We start from the raw sequence: 7,123 nt of genomic DNA, 5'->3' as shown, positions 1-7,123 counted from the left end.
CGTCGCGAGTCACCGGCGAAAATGCAGCCGGGCCACCTCGCGCCAACGTCGCCGCCATTCAAAACCGCGACACGACGAGCGCAGATGAGCGCGAGCGCGGCGCCAAAGCGAGCGGCGGGCTCCCCGGCGAGCGCTCGCCGCGCGCTCAAAGACGTTTAATCAGCGTCTGCTTACGGAGGCGGAAGAGCGAGCGTTCGTCTGTCGCCGTCGTTTCATTTGCGAGATGTTTGCTTACACGCGTTCGTCTGCCGCTAACGCGCCGGTCCCCGAGGGCGGAGATGAGACGCGCGCAGATGGCGTTTGCCGCGACGGCTTCGGCGTTTGTTTCGTCTCAGGAACAAAGCGCCGCGCCGCCGCCACCTTTCATCGCGGCGCCGCCGGCCAGCTGCCGCCGGAATGAACGCGCAGCTCGAAAGACGCAAACGCCGGCAAAGTCGCCGACTCGTACCCTCCTGCGCCGGGCGCTTTTTGGATTTTGCCAAACAATGTGTTCTTTTGCTGCGGTCGCGCGGCCGACCGTCCGGACGGATGATTGACAGGCGCCGCGGTCGCCCTCTCTCCGCTCGCAGGATGCCGCCGGGCCGCCGGGCGCGGACGTCCCCGAGCGCCTGCGGGCCAGCGTCGAGGAGCTGAAGGCGTGGCTGCGACGCACCGAGCTCCTCATCTACGACTCGTGCCTGCGACGGCCGCATCGCGACGCCCGCCGGCAGCTGGCCAGCTTCAAGGTGGGCCCGGCCTTCCTCGCTTCCCTCCCTCAGTTACGTCACGTGTCCGCTCGGTATTTGCTGCGGTTGCCCGCCTCGTACGACACACGATGAGCCTTTTGTGCTCCTGCTGCGGTCATCCGCGCGAGTCCCAATGGAATATATATGGACGCGAGCGCGCCCTATGGAGGATCTTTGACATCCATTGCGGGCTTGAACAGCCAACAAAGTGGCGCAAGACAAACAAACTTTTACGTCTGGAGCTCGTCGACAATAAATCATCAATAAAGCTGCGTGGCGGCGACGGCGTGCTGAGCATCCGAAGGCGAAGGATGTATGGAGGCAGGAAGGAAGGAACGCCGCCGCCGCGGGACGCTAACGGGGTTTTAATCAGCCGGCGCCGCGCGCCGAAAAACGGCGAGCGCCCCTGATTAGCCGAGCGATGACGATCCACTCAAGTCAATGTATGCAAATGAGTGTGCCATACATACAAACGCGCGCATGAAACAACAAACGGACAAGTTGGAAACAAGTCGGAGTGACGCACGCAATCACCAAATGGAAAAAGGATCCAAAAGACGCGGCCAGAAAAATGACAAAATAATTCCCGTCTCAACACCTCAGATGGTCCCGCGCACGTTGCCTCGTCATGTTTGAAGAAAACGTCATCACGGAGCGCCAAGCGCTTGGGACGGGCGACGCAAGTTGCACTCCTCGAATGGCGAACGCTCACTCCGATGCGTCACCTGCTCAACGGGAAAACTTTTTTTCATCATTTCCTCCGGAACATCCTTTCACACACACACACACACACACACACACGCTAGCCCCCCCCCCCTCCCCCGGCCCCTCTGCTAGCTTTTAATTGAATTAGCGCTCAGATAGCATGTTACCACGCCACGCTCCTCCGGTGGGCCCCGGGCATCCCGCGACTCCAAATACTGTGTGCGTATGTGATGGGGGCGCACAGCGAAAATTAATAGATTCTCTCACCCTCTGTCTCGCACACACACACACACACACACACACACACACACACACACACACAGTTTGCTGTCACACTTCTTGCAAGAGAAGCAAAGTTCAACCTTCCAGAAAGATCCATTTGCTGTGTGTGCGCGCTTGAGTGTGTGTGTGTGTGTGTGTGGAGGGCGATAAAAGCCCAGGCCGGCTGGGATTTTGCTCCACCGCTGCTGGCGGCAGGCAAAGAAAAGAGGACGTTGCGCTCGATTCGTGTCCATCGACAGCGACGTCGATTGTTTTGGAAGAATGGGCGCTGAGCACGTCCTACTTGTGGCGAGCGCACGACTTCCCCAGGCAAACGCACACACGGGCGCTCTCTCGTTTCACTCCCACAATCAAACGGAGGAACATCGTTTCACTCCTGCGCAAAATCCCAACGACACACGGACACAATTTCACGCACTCGCTCGCTCGACGGCTCCCGTTTGTCGCGGATCGCCAAGGTAAAGGCGGCGGTGGATCCGAAGGCCAACGGCAGGGAGGATCGTGCGGGGTCGGGCGGTCCGCGGGTGGGAAACGCCGAGCCGGGCTGGGCCGGGAGGCACTGGAAAAAGACAAACGAGAACAATCGATGACACGCGAATCGACGACGACTCGCCATGGTCTCCGGCCCACCCCGAATGCGCCAATCGTCTGGCACACGCTTGCAGATCAGCAGAGCGCCAACGGGCGGGAGGTGAGTGCCGATCGGCAGGCTGATCGGCAGTCACAGCCTGGCCATTCAAGGAAAAAGACACCGAAGGTCCCCGGAAGTGGACTCTCCAAAATAAAAGCGCAGAAGGAAGGGCGTCTGTGACGTCACGCCGTTCTCGCCAAAATGTCCGCGTGAAAGGTTGAACTGCGGGCATCTTCCTCCCCCGCCAAGATTTTTCCCGCGCGCTCCGGCGTTAATTCGGCTCTCCGCGCTTTTCTCACGACGTCGTCGGCGAGCGAGGCGTCCCGCCGAGCGTTTGGAGTGCGGGGCCCTCACCCGAGCCGCGTGGCGCGCCCGCGTTCGGCATCCCCTCCGCTCTTCGGCCCAGCGGGCAGGCGCCAAATACGCCGAAGCGCGGGCGGCCGGCCGGGCGGGCGGGGGAGCAAAGACGCGGCCTGGAAAAAAAGAGAGAGGGGGAGAAAAATGCCATTTCCTTGTCGGGGTGTTTCGTATCGATTGGGGAAAATGGAAAGAAAATGTCACGGAAGTGCTCCTCGGCGAGCTGGCGGGATTTGCGTCAAGAGTTTGCGGCGGGTCCGCACACACGCTTCAACACGTGCGCGGCCACGGCGTGTCTGGAGCTCCCCCAACACCAAATTTGCCTCCTTCACGCATGCGCACGCACGCGGCCGCTCCAGGCGACCTTTGACCTTTGCGCATCCCCGCCGTCGCGTGCGCCTAACGTCGAGCGCGGTTGTGACGGATGCGGGCCCGGCGTTCGCACCGCGCCCTTCTTCTTCCGCGGGTGTCGGTCCGACGTTGTCGGCGCTGCGAAAGTCGTTTTCTCCTCGATGGGCGTCGGGGGCGGAGTTCCTGATTTGAATGACCTCCGTCCACGCTCGTTTGCCACGGTCGCCGATGCCCCCAAATCGGCGCATTCGCCGGTTCGGATGCCGTACGCCGGCCCCGTCGAACACGTCCGACGGAAGCGGCGTCCCCTTGCCGGCCAACGACGGCAAGCTCATCGGCGGTCTCGCCCGACGGGTGGCGAGGGCGCCGACCGGGCAGATTTTGGGCGGACGCTGAAATCCGAGCGGACGGCGTAACGCGTCAAATTTCGAGCGTTGGGTGCGCTTTTCTGAAAAGGGGGCACGCGGCGAGGGGGAGTAACCGTGCCGCCGTCTTGCGTCCGCAGACTTTGTGCTCGGACGTGCGGGCCCGGCGACGCGGCGTCTCCCGGCTTCTGAAACTTTGCCGGCGACTCCTCCGGCACGACCAGGTGGGTACCCCCCCCCCGAGTCCGGACGGGAAGTCGACCTTGCGCCGACCCATCCGGCGCGCGCGATTGTTTTTTTGTCCAGCCGGGCCCCGAGGCGGAGCGGGACGGCGAGGACCTGCAGCTGCTCTCCATCAACCTGGAGCGGAGGTGGGAGGCCGTGCTCATGCAGACGCTGCACTGGCGCAACAGACTCAAGAGGGAGCTGGGAGAGCCCACGGTGGGAGCGCGCCGCCGTCGTCGCCACCGCCGTCGCCGCCGTCGGCGATCATGAAGCTATCGTTGCCGTCCGGTCGCTCACAATCACACCTCGGGGGCTCCGTGGAATTCCAACCCGCGCCTCGGCAGACGCGTTCGGCGGCCGCTCGCCGCGCCGCCCGTCAATCGGAGTCTTGTTGTCGATTGGCTGCTTTTTGGAACGACGGCTTTGGGACGTTCGGCGCTCTTGGAAGTGACCGAAGCTCTGACGAGGCCGAGACGCTTGAAGCGCTCGGCGTGGCTGACGTCTGCGCGCGCACGCAAACACAAACACGCACGCCCTGGCGCGCAGGGCTGACAAATGTGGGCTCGGAGTCATTTGACTTCCCGCGCGGGGGCGACGGCAACGCCGCCGACGCGGCTTTCGCTCAGAAACGACCACGACTGCCCTCCGGTCGAGCGGCGCAACGGTTCGCAAGGACGCAAAGCCGATGGACGACAAAAACCAATGACAGATTTTGTCACGATCGGGTGTCGTTGCGCGTCTCGAATCCGAATGTTCCCGTCAGCGCGCCGCTTTTCTCATTGCGGCGAAGTCGCCGCATCCCAAACACACGAATCCATGACGCACGTGCGCACGCGGCCAACTGCTTCATGAGATTAATTGGCTATGAATGACTAATGCCGGCCCCCCCACACACACACGTTGATATGAAGGAGATGAGGAGCAATTTGTATAATTACGTCTGCGCAAGTGAACAATTCCGGCGCCTCAGCGCATTGTCGGCCGCCTTCTGAAGGTTTTTGCCACGTTGCGCCTTTTGCATCCGATCGGAATTATTCATCGGCTTTCAATCCCGCGACGTCACTTTGGTCGTCTCCGCGCCGGGTCGCAGCATTTCAGAAAAACAAACTCTCAAATCGCTCTCATCTTTTGAGAGCGCGACGTCGGCCTCGCCGAATGACGTTTCACGACGCCGCGGGTGAAATCGAGACATTTTTTTGTCGTCCGCATATTTGAAAGACATCATTGAGCGATCGATGATCCCCACGTGGTGATTTCGTTCTTGTCCTCACACCGAGGGAGAGTCGACCGCTGGTTCAAATCCGCGTCACGCGTTGATGTTCCGCGGCCGGCCGAGTTCGGGGGCGGGGCCGCGCACTCAAAGATGAAGCCGATGAAACGAAGGCGGTGTCACTTCAAGCCCAAAGCCGCGGCGGAGTGAACTGAAAGGAAACGGTTTTGTGTCGCCCGCAGGCCCCCGGGAACTTTCCGCCATCGGGCCGGCGGCGCCCCGAGCGGGCGAGCCCCGACCGAGCGCCCTCGGAGGCCTCGCCTCCGGACGACTGGTGGGAATGGGACGAGACCGACATGACTCCGGCGGAGGTACCCCAACCCGACCTGACGCACCCCCTCCCCCGCCCCGGGCCCGCGAGGCCTCCGGACGGCGGCCCGAGGGACCCCCCTCCCGCCGCGAGTTGTGAGGCGCCCGTCTCCCGAGCGCACGCCCTTCGCGCCCTCGAGTCGCACGGCGCTCCGGAGCTCCCCCGCCTGACCGAGGGGAAGCAGCGCGCCCTCCGGAAGAGTCTGAGTCGGGACTCCACCTTCTCCTCCGCGGAGTCCCTCCCGGACCTCCTGGGCGGGCTGACGGAGAGGCCGCCCCGGCGGCGAGGGGGCGGCGACCGCGGCCGCTCGCCCGGCAGCGAAAGCGGAATCGTGAGCGACGCCGGTGACGGCGACGTGATCCCATGCCGCGGGAGGCGCGGCGACGAAGGGGAGGGGGCGGAGCCCGTCCGACGAAGCGCAGAGGAAGAAGGGCGGCCGTCGAGCCCGAAGGAAGCGGGCGCCGAGAGGCCGGATCAGGACGACGACGCCGACCCGAGCGCGTCCCGGTTTCCCGCCCAGCCCCCTTCGGATCACGTTGCCGGGCCGCCCCCCGGCCCCGCCTTGTCTCCGGGCTCTTCTCTGGAGTCCCTCCTGTCGCCGGGCCGTCAGCTGTTCCCCTCCACGGAGCACCTCCATCGCAGCGCCTCGCTGGAGAGCGGCCTGGCCGTTTGCCGGAGCGGAGGGGAGGAGCGCCAGGGTCCGGGCGACCCCGGGGTCGGCGGCGGGGCGCGAGGAGAGCTGAGCGGGAGAACCCTGGACCTCCTCAAGCGTCTGGAGAACATTCGGAGCCCCCCGGCCTCCCAGATGACGCGCAGCGTTTCGGACGGCACGCTCCGCGGCAGATCTCCCCTCCGCCCGCGAGCGCTCGCCTCCCCGTCGCCGGGCGGCCGACGCTCTTTTTTCGAGCGGAGCGCCGGCCGCGGCGAGGCGGACGCCGTTAGCTTGAGCATGGTGGTCAACGTCTCCTGCGCTTCCGCCTGCACCGACGACGAGGACGACGGCGACCTCCTCTCCTCCTCCACCCTCACCCTCACCGAGGAGGAGGAGACGGGAGTCCACGAGGAAGATGAGGACGAGGACGAGGACGAGGAGGGGCCGGCGCTCGCCTCGCCCGACGTGCCGGCTTTGGACTCCGTGAAGAAGGAGCTCCATCCTCGGGTGCCGCGTCCTCGCACCTCAAGGACCGAACTCGGACTCTGGGATGAGCTCCGGTGCGGGAGCGACCCCGAGCAAGGATGCCTCCTCAACTCCGGCGCACGAGGCCGCGACGAGGAGGAGGAGGAGGGGGGGAAGCGGAGGAACGCCGCGAGGAGCTTCATCCGCCAGTTTGCGGACGACCTGGAGAACGGAAACGTGGAGCCGAGCGGCTTGAGGGGCAAAGATGCGGACGACGAGCTCCTGCGAGAGGAGTCGGCCGTGTTCACCAAGAGGGGAGAACCTCGAGCTCTCGGCGGCAAAGGACGAGGTCTCAGGGACTCCTTCGACTTCTTCTCCGCGGCCGAGGAGGACGTCGACCCGCTTCCGTCTTGGGCGCCGACCGCCGCCGCCTCCTCCTTAGTGGGGCAGCTTAAGGGCGAGTTACCCTGCCAGAGCGCGACGCCCTGCGGCGACAGGAAGGCCATCACCATCCGGGAGAGCTTCAAGTTCTCCTCGCTGGTGACGGAGGAGAGCAGGAGCAAACTCCGGGACAAACATTCCTGCCTGCCGAGCAAAAAGTGGAAGGGCTCTCGCGCTTCCCCGCGCTGCCATCGCCCGCCTCCCTCGCCCCCCTTGCCCACCTCGCCTCAGGCCAAGGAGGCCGTGCATGACTTTGTGATGGAAATCCTGGACTTGACCGCGGAGGCCCGCCGGAGCAAAGAGTTTCCCGGACGAGAGCCCCCGTCGGGCGTCGGGAGGTCCGA

At 64.3% G+C, this 7,123-nt stretch overlaps 1 protein-coding gene across 1 annotated transcript in view; it reads left to right on the top strand.

Annotated features, from left to right (window-relative positions):
- LOC109521241 (A-kinase anchor protein 6-like) overlaps window positions 1-3,761 on the top strand; it is a 19,911-nt gene extending 16,150 nt beyond the window's left edge. Inside the window, exons 8-10 of the mRNA XM_019878960.1 lie at window positions 570-725; window positions 3,557-3,640; window positions 3,723-3,761. The gene's annotated coding sequence lies outside the window, so the exon portion shown is untranslated. The remainder of the gene's footprint in view (window positions 1-569; window positions 726-3,556; window positions 3,641-3,722) is intronic.
- The last annotated feature ends 3,362 nt before the right edge of the window (window positions 3,762-7,123 follow it).

The sequence above is a fragment of the Hippocampus comes genome, unplaced genomic scaffold (genome assembly GCF_001891065.2).
Source record: "Hippocampus comes isolate QL1 unplaced genomic scaffold, H_comes_QL1_v1.1 scaffold295, whole genome shotgun sequence".
Classification (NCBI taxonomy): Eukaryota; Metazoa; Chordata; class Actinopteri; order Syngnathiformes; family Syngnathidae; genus Hippocampus; species Hippocampus comes.
This window is presented reverse-complemented; position numbering and strand designations above follow the sequence as displayed.